This window comes from Bos grunniens, chromosome 16, assembly GCF_055505025.1.
Source record: "Bos grunniens cultivar Pamir isolate PY7600 chromosome 16, Bosgru_T2T1.0, whole genome shotgun sequence".
Lineage (NCBI taxonomy): Eukaryota > Metazoa > Chordata > Mammalia > Artiodactyla > Bovidae > Bos > Bos grunniens.
In genome coordinates this window covers 67,369,504-67,388,462 of record NC_141180.1, presented here as the reverse complement: position 1 = coordinate 67,388,462, position 18,959 = coordinate 67,369,504, and the positions used below count along the sequence as shown (strand labels likewise).

Below are 18,959 nucleotides of genomic sequence, written 5' to 3'. Positions count from 1 at the left end.
TACTATCATTCTTCACAGATTCCACCTACACACGATGGAAGGGGAAGGGTCTTTGGCAATCATTCTTTGAATTCTGTCTCCCACAGAAATAATTTTAGTATTAACATTACTCAGTATTCCCATGTAAAGAAGTCTTTGTGAGAGCTTTGTGAAATCCTATCTTGTAGGAAATTGAATAGCTCACCAGACTTAAGATTTGTTAAGACTGTCAGTTTCATTTTTTTTTTTTTGAACAGAGTCCTTTTCATTTTTCTTCAAATAACATATCATGTTTTCAGAAATTTCCTCAGTATTTCATTTCTGCAAATTTTACCACTCTCCTTTAGGAAAGAAAATGTCCTGTAATTTTCACAAATCATCAGTATGAATCAGTATGAAATTCACTTTGAGCTCTTGCAGTGCCTTGTCTATTGTAATAAATAGTGGCACTTAATGGGTTTTAATTATAAATAATAATAATAATCCTAGTAAAGTATAACTTAAAAGATTCTCCTCAATTATTCAAATATATTGGTTTCATATGCTTCATTTCTTCATCTCCTCATTTTTATCTTTTCCTCTTTGATGTGACTGGAGTAAAAAAGTCCTGCTTGTAACAAAATTCTGCCTCTCTCAGACTGTTTAAACTTACTTGCCATTTAGTTGTAACATGGCCTCTGCAGATAGATTAAACGTGCAGCAATTTTAAGACTATATTAAGATATCAGATTATTCTGACATGGAATAAAGAAAAGACCAAAATATTTCTCCTTAACAACATCAAAGTACATTGAGTCACCAGAATTTTACACTTGTTCAACTGCTCAGTTGTGCCAGATTCTTTGCACACCCGTGGACTGTAGCATGCCAGCCTTCCCTGTCCGTCACTATCTCCGGGAGCTTGCTCAAACTCATGTCCATTGAGTTGGTGATGCTATCCAACCATCTCATTGTCTGTCACCTCCTTCTCCTCCTGCCCTCAATCTTTCCCAGCCTCGGGGTCTTTTCCACTGAGTCAACTCTTTACACCTGGGTACCAAAGTATTAGAGGTTCAGCTTCAGCATCAGTCCTTCCAATGAATATTCAGGGTTGATCTCCTTTAGGAGTGACTGTTTTGATCTCCTTGCTGTCCAAGGGACTCTGGAAAGTCTTCTCCAGCATCAGAGTTTGAAAGCATCAATTCTTCGGTGCTCAGCCTTCTTTATGGTGCAACTCTCACATTCATACATAACTACTGGAAAAACCATAGCTTTGACAATATGGACCTTTGTGAGCAAAGTGACATCTCTGCTTTTTAATACTCTGTCTAGGTTTGTCATAGCTTTTCTTCCAAGAAGCAAGTGTCTTTTAATTTCATGGCTGCAGTTACCATCCACAGTGATTTTGGAGCCCAAGAAAATAAAGTCTGTTGTTGTTTCCATTTTTTCCCAGTCTGGATGCCATGATCTTAGTTTTTTAAACATTGAGTTTTAATCCAGTTTTTTCATTCTTCTCTTTCACCTTCATCAAGAGGCTCTTTAATTCTTTTTCACTTTCTGCCATTTACACTTGATCTTAGCCAAAAGGCCAAGAAGGTCCCCAGAGTTTTGCATAACCATTTTTCTCAAATCGTTTTCTTCTTTCTTCTCAATTGGCATACAATCTTTCATCATATATTTTTTTTCCTTATTGCACTCTAATTTATTCTTTCCTTCACTCAGTTGTAAGAATTGAAATGCCTACAGATTATCAAATGCTTCTTTGAAGAACTGAAAGTAACTACAAAGGCAAAAATTGCATAGCACTTGTTTTCTTGAAATTTAAATGTCTGTGGCCCAGGAAAGTTTTTCTTTTACATAATTCTTGAATACATCAAGATATGTTATTAAATTGGTACTCTTTTCCAAGTAAAATCATAATGTATTAGCAGCATATACTTGTTTTATTCTTTTTTATCTAAGTGGTACAGTTATAGGGACAGTAGTAGGAAGACACTGAAAAATGTGTCTGAGTGATTTTCCCTTTATCTGCTGTTTGGTTGAAGTTTCAGCTTTAGTATGTGGGCATGCCATTGGGAGATGGTGTCAGGGATTCTAGGTGTCATGTTATATATATAGGAGACTAAATCTGTATTCTACATTTTAGCTCTGGTTCAACACTTTCTTGGATATATTCATTTGGGGAAATAAGGAAATATGGTTGAGCTTTATTTCCTTTCTTTGCTGTGTTTCTTCTTTTTGGCAGCAACTTACAAACTTGATATCATTTAATTACCAATTATGATTTCTCTCTTACTTATCTTTCCAATAGACCTTAAACTCCATGAAGTCAGGGACTGAATCTGTTTTGTTTATCAATGAATACCCCAGACCCAGTGAATTACCAGGCAAAGAATAAGTGTTCAGCAAATACACGTTGGCTGACAAACTGGCTAAATTCTGAAAATACCTACTCCAGAACAATGTGGTAAGAATCAAACAACGTAATGTTTGTGAAAGCATTTGATAAAGCACCCAGGATTTAATTTTGTGTCTCATTTAGGATAAAACATCACTAGTAAGTTGTTTGGGGTAACATTCAACCCCTTAAAAGGTAAAATGTGTGAAGACAGGGACTCTCCACAAATTATTATTTTGTTTATGAATACTGTTTGAAAGAGATCAAACTAGTCAATCCTAAAAGAAATAAATCCTGAATGCTCATTGGAAGGACTGATGCTGAAGCTGAAGTGTTATACTTTGGCCACCTGAGTGGAGGAATAGACTCATTGGAATATACCCTGATGCTAGGAAAGATTAAAGGCAAAAGGAGAGAGGGGTGGCAAAGGTTTAGATGGTTAGATAGCATCACTGACTCAATAGTTATGTATTTGAGCAAACTCTGAACACAGTGAAGGACAGGGAAGCCTGGCTTGCTGAAGTCCATAGAGTCTCAAAGAGTTGGACATGACTTAGTGACTGAACAGCAACAACAATGTGTTTTGAAATGTCACTAAGTAGTTAGTATCTAAAAAGCTACAAAATTTCTTTGGTAATCTATCCATGAATAACCTGTAACTGAAGGAGTTGGAGAGCCTTACACTTGGAGATGACCTGTCATTCTTTTCTCTGCACATTCCTCACTGAGTTGGTTTTCCAAACTGGAAGTTTGCTTTCTTGATTTTTACTATGAAATGTTTATTTCCCAGAAACTTTGGTAAAAATGTATTTAAAAGGCTTGCATTAAGCTTAGCATCTTGGCAATTTTACTTGACTAAGGCTATGGTTTTTCCAGTGGTCATGTATGGATGTGAGAGTTGGACTGTGAAGAAAGCTGAGCACAGAAGAATTGATGATTTTCAACTGTGGTGTTGGAGAAGACTCTGGACAGTCCCTTGGACTGCAAGGAGATTCAACCAGTCCATTCTAAAGGAGATCGGTCCTGGGTGTTCTTTGGAAGGACTGATGCTGAGGCTGAAACTCCAATACTTTGGCCACCTCATGCAAAGAGTTGACTCATTGGAAAAGACTCTGATGCTGGGAGATATTGGGGGCAGGAGAAGAAGGGGACGACAGAGGATGAGATGGCTGGATGGCATCACTGACTCGATGGACATGAGTTTGAGTGAACTCTGGGAGTTGGTGATGGACTGGGAGGCCTGGCGTGCTGCGATTCATGGGGTCACAAAGAGTCAGACATGACTGAATGACTGAACTGAACTGAACTGATACTATTTTGAAATTGTTCGTCAGATTTTGATGAGAGGTCAAAGTTGTTAATCTCAACTACCTACTTCAAACAAGAACACCTTGTTCTTTTACTCATTTTTTTAATAAAATTTTCTGAACACTTAGATTCACATTTCTGTTGTATTATCTATAGGCCCTCCAGATGAAAATTACTATTCAGCTGCAAATTAAAGGACAGTTTTGATCAAAGTAATTATAGTTTGGAGCACAGACCTAGGATAAAACAGTTCAAAGGATAATTTCTTACTAAGTATGTGGCAGAGGTTTACGAAGTTGATTAAGAAACTGTCAGAACCTGTCTTCCAACCATGAAAAAGAGCTATTGCAATTATAATTATTGATACTACAGGCCTTAGTAAAATTAACTAATGTTTTAGAAATTATGTCTCTTAATATGAGACTTAATATAAGATAAATAAAATAGAATTTTTATATGAAGAGAATACAATAATTTTACATATTTAGATATTTACAAAAGGCACAGATACATAATATGTATCACAATATACTTTATATTAGAAGTTGTGCAGTTAAAAAAAAATCCCATTTTCTCTGAGGTTCTACATCAGCTTGGATATGCATTCTTAATATGCTTTTATCACATTGCAGTGCCCCTAAAGCACTTGTGTAGTGAGACTTCCCATTACTGAAAGTGCTTGCATTGATAATAAATCACGTGTATTCCTGCTGTCTAACATCTTTCTTAACCTAGTACTCCACTCTTTTACTGACCAGAATCATTTTGTATAATCAGCTTTATGTTCTGCTCAAGAGAGAGATGCTTATTTGTGTTTCACACAATGTTCTATTGGATTGATATTTAAATGCAGTGCAGTAAATGGAAAACTTGCCGGTTTGTGGTCATACCTTGATTGTGGTTAACCACCGTGTCATAAATCCATAATTCTAATTCTGTTCTGTTCAAGGGAGTCAGTTAACAAATAAATTTCAAAAGAACACTGACTAGTCAGGAAACATGAAAGGACTATTATTTTAATAAAATGAAATGAAGGATTATATCTCTATATTCAATTAAGCTGATTTTTCCTTAGCATATGTTATTGACTCATTTGTATCCACTAACATTTTGCTTCTTCTTTGAGGTATTCAACTTAACTTACATAACCTTACTCTATAAGAAAATCCAGTCATTTTTGGAGTGATAATATTAATGTTTTCCCAGAACTATATATTTATGAAGGTAAAATAGTATAGAGTACTAATGTAAACTCAAGCCCATTGCATTCATTTAAATTATTTCCTAATGATAATACTTTTACTACTAATAGTAATTTATAACTTTTAATCCTATACATTATGAATTAGAACGTTGCACATTTTACTCTTAGATAATGACCATATTATTTAATGAATATATACAATGGCTGATCACCAGAGAAAAGCATCCTAATAAAGAAACATATTAAACTGCAGGAAATTATCTATCTAGGGAAGTTGCACCAGCCTTACTGCATAAATCATGTGAAACTGGACCAGAAATAAAGAGTACTAGAATATATACCAGGGGGAACAATCCTGCTTTAGCGAGAAAAGAAAGTAAGTGATGTAATGGTTACTTTCCTTTCCTCTGCTATAAATATCTTTAACTTGCCTCTCAGAGAGTCCCTTCCTATACATTAGTGGGTTTAGTACAACCAACATATGAGTCTTTTATATCTCCTCTGGAAATATTGATACTTTAGACTTATGAAAATGTATGCGCCGGGCTTCCCTGGTGGCTCAGATGGTAAAGAATCTGCTTGGAGTGGAGGAGACTGGGGTTTGATCCCTGGATCAGGAATATCCCCTGGAGAAGGAAATGGCTACTCACTCCAGTATTCTTGCCTGGAGAATTCCATGGACAAGAGGAGCCTGGTGGGGTACAGTTCATGGGGTCACAACAGATTTGGACAAATAAATGTATGAAGCAGTGATAATTATAATGTATTAAAATCAGTATTAATAGTCTTAGTTATTTATTCTATATTATTCAGTTCAGTCGCTCAGTTGTGTCCGACTCTTTGAGACCCCATGAATTGCAGCACGCCAGGCCTCCCTGTCCATCACAGCTTCCGGAGTTCATTCAAACTCATGTCCATCAAGTCTTTAATGCCATCCAACCATCTCATCCTCTGTCATCCCCTTCTCCTCCTGCCCCCAATCCCTCCCAGCATCAGAGTCTTTCCCAATGAGTCAACTCTTTGCATGAGGTGGCCAAAGTATTGGAGTTTCAGCCTCAGCATCAGTCCTTCCAAAGAACACCCAGGACTGATCTCTTTAGGATGGACTGGTTGGATCTCTTTGCAGTCCAAGGGACTCTCAAGAGTCTTCTCCAACACCACAGTTCAAAAGCATCAATTCTTCTGTGCTCAGCTTTCTTCACAGTCCAACTCTCACATCCATACATGACCACTGGAAAAACCATAGCCTTGACTAGAAGGACCTTTTTTGGCAAAGTAACGTCTCTCCTTTTTAATATGCTATCTAGGTTGGTCATAACTTTCCTTCCAAGGAGCAAGTGTCTTTTAATTTCATGGCTGCAATCACCTGAAGTGATTTTGGAGCCATTAGGTTGGCCAAAATATTTGAGTTTTTCCATAAGATGTTATGAACGCACATTTTGGCTAACTCAATATATAATATCTCAATGGAATTAAACTGGATTTAAACTTAATATTAAAGATACCACATATAGGATTATGGATGTCATGTGTCTGATACTTTTCATTTAGCTTAATATATTGGTGATAAATACTTTGGCCACCTGATGCAAAGAGCTGACTGATTTGAAGACCCTGATTCTGGGAAAGATTGAGGGTGGGAGGAGAAGGGGATAACAGAGGATAGGATGGTTGGACGGTGTCACCGACTCAATGGACATGAGTTCGAGTAAACTGCGGGAGTTGGTGATGGACAGGGAGTCCTGGCATGCTGCAGTCCATGGGGTCGCAAAGAGTCAGACACGACTGAGCAACTGAACTGAACTGAACTGATTGGTGATAAAAAAGAAAGTAATTTAATGTCTTATTTACTGCAGTAGAAGACTTATAACCTAACAGGGGAAACATACTTGGCCTCTTATAGCTAGAGTTTGGAGAGAGAATTGTTAGGGAAAGCAAAAGCATAAACAAAACAAAAAAATGTATATCTTTGAGCGTATGAAAATTAAACTCGTGCCCTTTAGATGTTATAATATCCTGAGAATTTTAGAAAATAAATCAGTCATCTGTTTTATGAATTGTCCTGTTTAAAGCCAGTCTGAGTGAGCTGTGGGTAGAACTTTAAAGTATAGAAAAGCCTGTCAACTTTGTTCTTATTTTTGTATTTTTGTTATTTCCTCCTTCAAAAAAAATACTGTGGAACAACTACTTTGTACCAGCCACTAACCTTATTCTTAAGCACATGGGGCACTATGGGAACCAAAAATTAGCCTAGGTTTTTTTTTTTTTTTCCATGGCTCTTGGACCTTAGTGAGAAAGGATATGAACTAAAAACAATTCACGATTGAATGACTATTTCAGTGTATTCTCATATACATACTCTTAGGGAGAGTGACATAGTTCTGTAACAGCAGTAAGCAAAGCTGTCTGAGGTAAACTCGGAGGAAGTGAGGTGGGCAGTTAGGATGTGACCTAACAGATGAACAGGTGTTAACTCAATGAAAAGAAAACAGAGGAAGTTAAGGAGATTATGTTCTAAACAGAGACAGCAGCATTTGCAAAGATCCTGCGGAAGATGGGAAGATTTAAATGTGTTAACTGAAGGAAGGCACAGTGGCGCTCCAGTATAGAGGAGGATGAGAGACTGGCAAAGTGGGCTACACAGAGAACCCTGCTGGAAGTGGGAGCTGTGTGGTTAAAAGATTAAATTCGCATTGTAGAAATCTCTCTCTGAATTCCATGGGGAGAAAGATTGGGGTCAGGTCAGTTAGGCTAATAGGCTATTGTTCTTAATCTAGAAAAAATGAAGTTTACCTGTGCTAGGATATTGATAATACATATTTCAAGGAATGGAGAATTTTGAATGACAGTTGTAGGATATAAAATAGGTGAGAGTTTTTGATGGCTTGAACCTGCATGTTGAGATAGAAGTCTTGGAAGAATACTTAGGTTTTTGGTTTGCATAGTTGGATGGATAAAGGTTAATGTTCATTAAAAATGAATCACTGAAAGATAAGATGTTTTGAGAAGGAAAACTAGGAATTTTGGCATGAGTGTGAGTTTTCAGTATTTTGAGATGTCCAAAGTAACAACATGCAGTGATTTGTCATATAACATTTACCATATATAATGTTGATATTTTGTAGGACAAGTTAAAATATCAATGATCTTATATGGTACAATCTAACAGATATAAGGATTTCCCTGGTGGCTCACCTGGTAAAGAATCCACCTGCAATGTGGGAGACCTGGGTTTGATCCCTGGGTTGGGAAGATTCCCTGGAGAAGGGAATAGCTATCCTCCCCAGTATTCTGTCTGGAGAAGTCCAAGGACTGTATAGTCCATGGGGTCACAGAGAGTCATATATCTAGAGCTTTAGATTTAGATTGGGGTAGAATTACTAACAATGGACAGAATCAAAGCTGGGGTGTGTACAACATTGGCTGTGGAACAAGTATCCATGAAGAAGGGCTGAGTCCGAGGCAAAGAAACAGAACATTTAATGGCTGAGGAAAAAAATACAATAATTACTGACTGAAGAAAACTTAGAAAGAATGGCCAGATATGGTTTTAACAAGGTAATGTTTTTCTCATTTTACCTTTGCACCCAAGAGTGTTTGATGAACTAATCTCTAATGGTGAGAACAGCTTTGCTAAGGACTCAGAGCAATGTGAGAGTCACTCCTTTGTTTCTGCTGGGAACACCCAGACTAAAAAAGCAGCAGGGGAGATGATGAGGTGGTGTTTGTGTTTGTCTGTTAGGGCCCATATAACAGAAATACCATGGAGTGGGTAGCTCATAAACAGCAAAAACACTTTTGGAGGCTGGTAAGTTCAAGACCAAGGTGCCTGCAGATTTGATGAGGGCATACTTACTTGGCTCATGGATGGCGGCTGTCTTCTTGCCACGTCCTCACATGACAGCAAATCCTCTCTGTGGTTTTCCTAAGGGCGCTAATCCTATACATGAGGGCTCTTAAAGACCCAGCCACCTCCTCAAGGCCCCATCTCCTAATGCTCTTCTAAGCACCCATCTCCTAGGCACTGGGGCTTAGCATTTCACATGTGAGTAATGAGAGGACACAGAGAGTGTTCAGTGGTTATAACACTTCAGTTATGTGAGATGCATAAGTTCTCAAGTCTGTTGTACAGTACTGTACCTGTAGTTAACAACACTGAATTATACACTTAAACAGCTGTTGAACAGATCTCATCTCATATATTCTTACCACAGTCAAAAAAGAAAAAGAAGAAAGGAAGGAAAAAACAAGGCAGTGGGTGCACAGGTACTGATGTCTTGGCATTTTGCCAAGTCCTCCAGCATGGAAATGGACACCCTGTGTTCCCAGGGAAGGGTGCTAATTGTTCTCTTTCCCCTGTCCTCCCATTATTTTAGGCAGGATGGGAACAGTTTTACAAGCCAATTGCTTGGGCATTGATGAGTCTGAGCTTAAGTAGCCACTGTTTACAGCCATTGTGGGGAAATTCAGCTCTAAGACCTGGGGACTTTGGGGCTTTTGGAAGTTGCAACTACTTCTGGGTGAAGGAAGCCACCTTCCCTTGGCATTTGGCCATTAACCTTCTCTTGGGGATGTGGAGGTTAGACAGTCTCTGAAAATAGATTGCCTGGGTTTACATACCAGTTCTGCCACTAATGGCATGTGAAATTTGGGGCATGCCACATGTGGTCTTGAAGAAGACTCTTGAGAGTCCCTTGGACTGCAAGGAGATCTAACAAGTCTATCCTAAAGGAAATCAGTCCTGAATATTCATTGGAAGGAATGATGCTGAAGCTGAAACTCCAATACTTTGGCCACCTGCTGTGAAGAGCTGATTCATTTGAAAAGACCCTGATGCTGGAAAAGATTGAAGGCGGGAGGAGAAGGAGACGACAGAGAATGAGATGGTTGGATGGCATCACCAACTCAATGGACATGAGTTTGAGTAAGCTTCGGGAGTTGGCAATGGACAGAGAGGACTGGCATGCTGCAGTCCATGGGGTTGCAAAGTGTTGGACATGACTGAGCAACTGAACTGAACTGAACTTCATCTAACTCTACATTTATTTTCTCATCTTTAAAATGAGAACTATGATAAAATTATGTAGAGTTGGTGAGGGTTAAATTAATTAACATGAAAGGCATTAAAACACTGTGTAAGAATTATTATTAAAGTTGTAGCTAATGTTGTCATATTTGTCATGTTGCCTGTATGTGCAAGCACTTTACAAATGAGAGGGGAAATTTGTCAGTTCATGGTAGTGCAATAATGAGATTCTTTTTATTTCAATAAGACATTTAGTATAGAGCAGATCTTCATATCTTTTGTTTATACATTGAATAGCATCCTAATGATTCTTTCCAACTTCAGTTCTTTAAAAAAATATATTTATGTATTTTTGACTGTGTTGGGTCTTCATTGCTATGGAGATTTTCTTCTAGTTGTGGCGAGCGGGGGCCACTATCTAGCTGCAGAGCACAGGCTCTAGGGCACATGAGCTTCAGTAGTTGCAGTACATTGGCTCCGTATTTGTGGCTCCCGGGCTCCAGAGCACACACAGGATCAACAGTTGCAGCCCATGGGCTAAGTTGCACTGGGGCATGTGGGATCTTCCTGGATCAGGGATTGAACCCATGTCTCCTGCATTGGCAGGCAGATTTTTCACCACTGAGCCAGCAGGGAAGCCCTCGCTTCAATCTTGACCTACCAGAGTGACTCCCTTGAAAATTTGGCCAATATAATTAACCTAAAGAATAGTCCTGATCATATCTCATGTCTGCTCACTAAGTTTCAAGATTCTCTGTAGCCCTGAGAGTAAAATGTCAACATGTGAGTATGACATCCAGTGGTGGTTACAATCAGGTACCAAGTCTCATTTAGTGTACTTCATGATGAGATTCTTATACCCTTACAAATCACTTTTTCTCATTGGTGACAGGATGTTATATGCTATTGTTGACATTGTGTAATAAAATTATTACTTGATCATTGCAGCATATTTTACTGGTCACAGAATTTAAGATAAAACAGTATATACTCTGTTTTTGAAAGTTGTAAATATTTACATAATGTTTATTACAATTTAAAAATGTCAAACACTAGACAGGTTTTAATATGAGAATAATGTTTAACAGTATAATGAGTCTTCTAAATTTTACATTAAGGATTTAGTTATAGACCTCTATACATGCCAGAAAATTTGGAAGACTAAGCAGTGCCCACAGGACTGGAAAAGGTCAGTTTTCATTCCAATCCCAAGGAAAGGCAATGCCAAAGAATGTTCAAACTACCACACAATTGCATGCATCTCACACACTAGCAAAGTAGTGCTCAAAATTCTCCAAGCAAGACTTCAGCAGTACATGAACCATGAACTTCCATATGTTCAAGCTGGTTTTAGAAAAGGCAGAGGAACCAGAGATCAAATTGCCAACATCCATTGGATCATCGCAAAAGCAAGAGTTCCAGAAAAACATCTACTTCTGCTTTATTGATTATGCCAAAGCCTTTGACTGTGTGGATCAGATTCTTCAAGAGATGGGAATACCAGACCACCTGACCTCCCTGCTGAGAAATCTGCTTGTAGGTCAAGAAGTAACAAAACTGGACATGGAGCAACAGACTGGTTCCAAATTGGGGAAGAAATACATCAAGGCTGTATATTGTCACCCTGCTTATTTAACTTATATGCAGAGTAGTTGCTGCTAAGTTCACTTCAGTCGTGTCCGACTCTGTCTGACCCTATAGACGGCAGCCCACCAGGCTCCCTTGTCCCTGATATTCTCCAGGCAAAAACACTGGAGTGGGTTGCCATTTCCTTCTCCAATGCATGAAAGTGAAAAGTGAAAGTGAAGTCACTCAGTCATGTCAGACTCTTAGCGACCTCATGGACTGCAGCCTACCAGGCTCCTCTGTCCATGGGGTTTTCCAGGCAAGAGTACTGGAGTGGGGTGCCATTGCCTTCTCCAATGCAGAGTAGTACATCATGAGAAATGCTGGGCTGGAAGAAGCACAAGCTGGAATCAAGATTGCCGGGAGAAATATCAATAACCTCAGATATGCAGATGATACCACCTTTATGGCAGAAAGCTAAGAGGAACTAAAAAGTCTCTTGATGAAAGTGAAAGAGAAAAGTGAAAAAGTTGGTTTAAAACTCAACATTCAGAAAACGAAGATCATGGCATCTGGTCCTATCACTTCATGGCAAATAGATGGGGAAACAGTGGAAACAGTGAGAGACTTTATTTTTGGGAGGCTCCCAAATCACTGCAGATGGTGATTTCAGCCATTAAATTAAAAGACACTTACTCCTTGAAGGAAAAGTTGTGACCAACCTGCTGCTGCTGCTAAGTCACTTCAGTTGTGTCCGACTCTGTGTGACCCCATAGATGGCAGCCCACCAGTCTCCCCTGTCCCTGGGATTCTCCAGGCAAGGACACTGGAGTGACCAACCTAGACAGCATATTAAAAATAGAGCCATTACTTAGCCAACAAAGGTCCGTCTAGTCAAAGCTATGGTTTTTCCAGTGGTCATGTATGGATGTGAGAGTTGGACTATAAAGAAAGCTGAGTGCTAAAGTATTGATGCTTTTGAACTGTGGTGTTGGAGAAGACTCTCGCAAGTCCCTTTGTGTAAGGACTGTAAGGAGATCCAATCCGTCAATCCTAAAGGAAATCAGTCCTGAATATTTATTGGAAGGACTGATGTTGAAGCTGAAACTCCAATACTTTGGCCACCTGATGCAAAGAACTGACTCATTGGAAAAGATTCTGATGCTAGGAAAGATTGAAGGTGGGAGTAGGGGACGACTGGATGAGATGGTTGAATGGCATCACAGACTCAATGGACATGAGTTTGAGTAAACTCCAGGAGTTGGTGGTGGACAAGGAGGCCTGGCATGCTGCAGTCCATGGGGTCACAAAGAGTTGAACATGACTGAGGGGCTGAACTGAAAGACCTCTAATAGATTAATTTCAACTGTAGAGTTATAGATTCTAAGAAAAAGTAATCAATTGTATAATACAACTATTTTCAATTTAATTTTTTATTGAAAGATAATTGCTTTACAGAATTTTGTTGTTTTCTATCAAAGCTCAACATGAATCAATATATATCCCCTCTCTTTTGAACCTCCTTCCATAGCCCACCACATCCCACCCCTCTAGATTGATACCAAGCTCCTGTTTGAGTTTCTTGAGCCATAGAGCAAAGTCCCATTGGTTATCTGTTTTACATATGGTAATGTAAATTTCCATGTTACTCTTTCCATACATCTCACCCTCTCCTCCTCTCTCCCCATGTCCATAAGTCTATTTTCCATGTCTGTTTCTCCATTACTGTCCTGTAAATAAATTATTCAGTACCATTTTTCTAGATTCTGTTTATATGCATTAGAATACAATATTTATCTTTCTCTTTATGACTTACTTCACTCTGTATAATAGGTTCTAGGTTCATCCACCTCATCAGAACTGACTCAAATGTGTTCATTTTTATGACTGAGTAATATTCCATTGTGTATATGTACCACTGTTTCTTTATCCTTTCATCTGTCAATGGGCATCTAGGTTGCTTCCATGTTCGGGCTATTGTAAATATGGCTGCAATGAACAATGGGATATATGTGTCTTTTCCAGTTTTGGTTTCCTCAGGGTATATTCCTAACATCAGGATTGCTGGTTCATATGGTGGTTTTATTCTTAGTTTTTAAGGAATCTCCATACTGTCTTCCGTAGTGGCTGTATCAATTTACATTCCCACCAGTAGTGCAAGAGCATTCCCTTTTCCCCGCAGCTTTTCCAGCATTTATTGTCTGTAGGCTTTTTGATGATGGCCATACAGACTGATGTGAGGTAATATCTCATTGTAGTTTTGATTTGCATTTATCTAATAATGAGTGATTGTGAGCATCTTTTCATGTGTTTGTTAGTCATCAGTATGTCTTCTTCAGAGAAATGTCTAAGTCTTTTCCCCGCTTTTTGATTGGGTTGTTTGTTTTTCTGGCATTGAGTTGTGTGAGCTGCTTATATATTTTGTAAGTTAATCCTTTGTCAGTTGTTTCACTTGCCACTATTTTTTTCCATTCTGAGGGTTGTCATTTCACCTTGCTTATAGTTTCCTTTGCTATGCAAAGCTTTTAAGTTTAGTCAGGTCCCACTTGTTTACTGTTGGTTTTATTTCCATTGCTCTAGGAGGATCTTGCTTTGATTTATATCATCAAGTGTTCTGCCTCTGTTTTCTTCTAAGAGTTTTACAGTTTCTGGTCTTATATTTAGATATTTAATCCATTTTGAGTTTATCTTCGTGGATGGTGTTAGGAAGTGTTCTAATTTTATTCTTTAACATGTATGTGTCCAGTTTTCCCAGCACCATTTATTGAAAAGCCTGTCTTTACCCTGCTTTATAATCTTGCCTGCTTTGTAGAAAATAAGATTCCCATAGGTGCATGGATTTATCTCTGGGCTTTGTCTTGTTCCATTGGTCTATATTTCCTTTTTTTTTGTGCCAGTGCCATACTGTCTTGATGACTGTAGCTTTGTAGCATAATCTGAAATCACGAAAGCTGATTCTGCTGCTCCATTTTTCTTTCTCAAGTCTGCTTTGGCTATTTGGGGTCTTTTGTGTTTCCATATGAATTGTGAAATTTTTTGTTTTAGTTTTGTGAAAAATTTCATTGGTAATTTGATAGGGATCACATTGATTCTGTAGATTTCATTTAGTAGTATATTTATTTTCACAATATTGATTCTTCCTACCTAGGAACATGGAATATCTCTCCATCTGTTTAGGTCATCTTTGGTTTCTTTCATTAGTGTCTTATAATTTTCTGTGTACAGATCTTTTGTCTCCTTAGGTAAGTTTATTACTAGATATTTAATTCTTTTTGTTGTAGTGGTGAATGGGATTGATTCCTTAATTTCTCTTTCTGATTTTTCATTGTTAGTATATAGAAATGTAAGTGATTTCTGTGTATTGATTTTGTATCCTGCAACTTTGCTAAATTCACTGATTAGCTGTAGTAATTTTCTAATATTACCTTTAGGGTTTTCTATGTATAGTATCATATCATCTGCAAACAGTGAGGGATTTAATTCTTCCTCTCTCATCTGGATTCCTTTTATTTCTTTTTCTTCTCTGATTGCTGTAGCTAGGACTTCCAGAAATATGTTGAATAATAGAGGGTCGAGTGGACACCCTTGTCTTGTTCCTGATCTTAGGTGAATGCTTTCAGTTTTTCACCATTGAGAATAATGTCTGCTTTAGGCTTATCATATATGGCCTTTATTATGTTGAGGTACATTCCTTCTGTGCCCATTTTTTGAATAGTTTTAATTATAAATGGGTGCTGAATTTTGTCAAGGGCTTTTTCTGCATCTATTGAAATTATCATATGACTTTTATCTTTCAATTTGTTAATATAGTGTATCAAATTGATTGATATGCACATATTGAAGAATCCTTCCAGGATTTGAAATAGCTCAACTGGAATTCCATCAACTCCACTAGCTTTATTCGTAGTGATGCTTCCTAAGGCCCACTTGACTACACATTCCAGGATGTCTGGCTCTAGGTGAGTGGTTACACCATCGTGATTATCTGGGTCATGAAGATCTTTTTTGTATAGTTCTTCTGTGTATTCTTGCCACCTCTTCTTAATATCTTCTGCTTCTATTAGCTCCATACAATTTCTGTCCTTTATTGAGCCCATCTTTGCATGAAATGTTCCCTTGGTATCTCTAATTTTTTTGAAGAGATCTCTAGACTTTCCCATTCTATTATTTTTCTCTATTTCTTTGCACTGATCACTGAGGAAGGCTTTCTTATCTCTCCTTGCTATTCTTTGGAACTCTGTATTCAGTTGGGTATTTTTTTCCTTTTCTCCTTTGCTTTTGGCTTCTTTTCTTTTCACAGCTGTTTGTAAGGGCTCCTCAGACAGCCATTTTGCTTTTTTACATTTCTTTTTCTTGGGAATGATCTCACCCCCTGTCTCCAGTACAATGTCACGAATCTGCATCCATAGTTCATTAGGCACTCTGTTATCAGATCTAGTATCTTAAATCTATTTCTTACTTCTCACTGGTCCCATCACTTCATGGCAAATAGATGGGGAAACAGTGGAAACAATGGCAGACTTTATTTATTTATTTATTTATTTATTTATTTATTTTTTTTTGGGGGGGGGGTTTCCAAAATCACTGCAGATGGTGACTGCAGCAATGAAATTAAAAGACACTTACTCCTTGGAGGAAAAGTTATGACCAACCTAGACAACATGTTAAAAAGCAGAGGCATTACTTTGCCAACAAAGGTCCATCTAGTCAAGGCCGTGGTTTTTCCAGTAGTCATGTATCGATGTGAGAATTGAACTATAAAGAAAGCTGAGCACTGAAGAATTGATGCTTTTGAACTGTGGTGTTGGAGAAGACTCTTGAGAGTCCCTTGGACTGTAAGGAGATCAAACCAGTCCAGCCTAAAGGAAATCAGTCCAAAATGTTCATTGGAAGGACTGATGTTGAAGCTGAAACTCCAATGCTTTGGCCACCTGATGTGAAGAGCTGATTTATTTGAAAAGACCCTGATGCTGGGAAAGATTGAGGGCAGGAGAAGGGGGCAACAGAGAATGAGATGGGGAACAAAGGAAATAAAATTTTATGTCTACCTGAATAAAACTAACTAAAGCATGAACAGGAAAACAAAACTAAAGCAAGGTGCCAATTGGGGAATAAAGCAATGAAAATAAAACTAACAAATGTGTTGAAAGGAAAGGAAAGAAAGGAAGAAAGACTAGATATGCAAATTTAAATAAAGGTAGATAAAGAAGATTTATATCCATTAATGATTAACTGCAAGGGGAAAACAACTGTAGGAAAAGCAAGCAAAGCAATAAATGTAGAAAAAATAATAATAGGTTTAAAAAATTAAAAAGGAGAAAAAAAGAAAAGAAAAGGAAAACTCCACAGAAATGCAAAAACCTAATATAGAGACAGAGGTTTATACACACACACACAAAAAAAATGACTGAGAAAAAAAAGAAAGTTCAAAAGCTTAATTGGATTTCATAATGCCATTAAAGTCAACAACTACAACTGAGGGGGCGGGGTGGGGAAGAAAAAAATCCAAAATAATCTACAGAGCAAGTCAAAACATAAGAATAATAGATGTTTTTCTTGAGTCACTGCTGTGAGAGTCCTTTCCCTCACTGGCAGTCACGGTCCACCTCACCTCCCTAGGACGCCCTCCAACACTGTGCTGATCTCTGGACCTGCTGTGAAGGCAGCTCAGATTCTTACCTGGTCCTACTCGTGTGTGTTCTTGTCTCCAATGTCGACAGCTATCAGAACTAGAGTGTATTCTTTTGTGGGAGCTCTCAATGACCTTTTATATACTCCTTAGACAAAGTCTGCCAATTAATTGTGTGGATTTAATCTGCAACTTGTACAGCTGGTGGGAAGGTTTTGGGTCTTCTTCCTTAACCACACTGCCCCTGGCTTTCAATTGTGGTTTTATTTCCACCTCTGCATGTGGGTCGTCCACTTGGGTTTGCTCCTGAGTGTGCCCTGGAGGGCTTGGGTTTGCGCCAGTGAGGGCCAGGTATGGACGTGGTGCAGCTGCTTGGGTCACAGGGGTTCTGGCAGCACAAGGTACTCAGGGGAGTTGGCGGCTACGGCAGTAGGAAATATAGTGCTCTAGAAGGGTATGGCAACCAGTATTGGCCAATACACTCCGGTGTTCTTGCCTGGAGAATCCCCCTCCCTGACACAGAAGCCTGGCAGGGCCAGTCTATAGTGTTGCAGAGTCAGACACTAACGAAGTAACCCTGCACACATAGATGCAAGACTTTTTCTCCCTGTGGCAGCTCTGCCCCAGTGAGAGTTGAGCGTGAAGTTGGTGTAACTGCTTGACCTGTGAGGACCCTGATGTGCCAAGTGTGCTGGGACATGGACTACCTCCACCACAGGAATTATGGCCCTATCAGAGTTTTTTTTTTGAGCCTTTTGTGGCTGGCAATCAGAAGGCATCTTTAACAAGTCTTTCTCCGTAGCTCTGCCCATTCGGGCACTTAGAGTGCTCCCTTGCCTGGGGTCCTTCTCTGTTGTTTGGCACCTCTGGCACATAGAAGGGCCCTCTGACTGGGGTCCTACTCTGTGGATCAGCACATCAGGCACTTAAAGGGGCACCCTGTGTGGGGTCCTATTCTGTAGGTAGGCCCATCAGTCACTTAAAGGGGCACACTGGGTTGTGGTCCTACTCTATAGTTCAGTGCATCAGGCATTTGATGGGCTGACCTCTGTATTGTTCAGCTGCTGATGCTGGTGTGTGGGAGGAGAGAGGCTATGGTGATGGCTCCACCCCCTACACGTGACTCAGCAGCATCACCTTGCTTCCATAGCTGCCTGGCTTTCCTCCACAGGCATTTCCCACCACAATCTCCTCCCTCACATCCCCTTGATTGGTCTCTCCGCAGTCACCTGCAGTCCTCGCCCTGGGATCACTCCACAATCCCCAAACTCCAGCTCCCAGCCTCTGTGGCTTCCATGGGACCTGCGTCTCTGTCTGTGGCATGTGTGGCTATGGCAAGGACTGTCTGATTCTCATTCCATTTAGGCTGCCACAGATCAGCTATTTCACTCTCAGCCTTAAATGTTTCTCCTCTGACTCAGACAGTTGCCCCAAAGTGGGGATCAGACCTCTGCTTCAATTCCCCCACCCTCTGAGGGCAGGGCCAATCCTACTAACACTCCTGTTTTCCCCCCTAGTTCCTCCACTCTACTGAGTTTTGTGTGGGTCTATATATTCTTTTCCTCTGGTCAGGTACTCTTGTCCATTCTCAGCTGGTGTTCTGCATGCACTTCTGTGTCTGAAGGTATATTCCTGATGCATCCGTGGAGAGAGATGTACTCCACGTCCACCTACTCCTCCACCATCTTGTTCTTGTTCTACAATATGACATTTTGAAAATGTTTGTTTTATAATCAGAGAATGAAATCATTAATATTAACCAATTTATATAGTTGTAACTATAACAACTTGGAGAAGGAAATGGCAACCCACTCCAGTGTTCTTGCCTGGAGAATCCCAGGGATGGGGGAGCCTGGTTGGCTGCCATCTT

At 39.2% G+C, this 18,959-nt stretch overlaps 2 long non-coding RNA genes across 6 annotated transcripts in view; both read left to right on the top strand.

Annotated features, from left to right (window-relative positions):
- The window catches only part of LOC147356952 (uncharacterized), a 785,341-nt gene that overhangs the window by 410,339 nt on the left and 356,043 nt on the right, over positions 1-18,959 (top strand). The window lies entirely within an intron of this gene.
- Positions 2,270-3,791, top strand: LOC147356953 (uncharacterized). Its single transcript, XR_015143848.1, has 2 exons — positions 2,270-2,425; positions 3,233-3,791. It is a non-coding gene; the product is annotated as an uncharacterized LOC147356953 (long non-coding RNA).